At 33.1% G+C, this 254-nt stretch overlaps 1 protein-coding gene across 1 annotated transcript in view; it reads right to left on the reverse strand.

Moving 5' to 3' along the window:
- LOC119594537 (hemicentin-1-like) overlaps positions 1-254 on the reverse strand; it is a gene marked incomplete in the record, with an annotated part of 21,635 nt that overhangs the window by 16,655 nt on the left and 4,726 nt on the right.

The raw sequence follows: 254 nt of genomic DNA on the forward strand, positions 1-254 counted from the left end.
GAGTTATGGCAAAGTGGGTTATAAGTGGTTCGGTTTTAAGGCCTTATTTTGAATTAGTTCTACGCCCGTAAAATACGGCTTTAAATAGATCAGTTAATGGAGCGACAGAGGAATTTATATCATCATTCTGAGAGAGACTATAAAATGGTAAATTTAGTGCCTTATATTACATCTTAAAGATACTTCAAAACTAATATGAGAAACTTTTTGGATCTATATGATCACAATCACAATCACAAAGTGTAGTAGTAGGC

Source organism: Penaeus monodon, chromosome 34 (genome assembly GCF_015228065.2).
Source record: "Penaeus monodon isolate SGIC_2016 chromosome 34, NSTDA_Pmon_1, whole genome shotgun sequence".
NCBI classification, from domain to species: Eukaryota; Metazoa; Arthropoda; class Malacostraca; order Decapoda; family Penaeidae; genus Penaeus; species Penaeus monodon.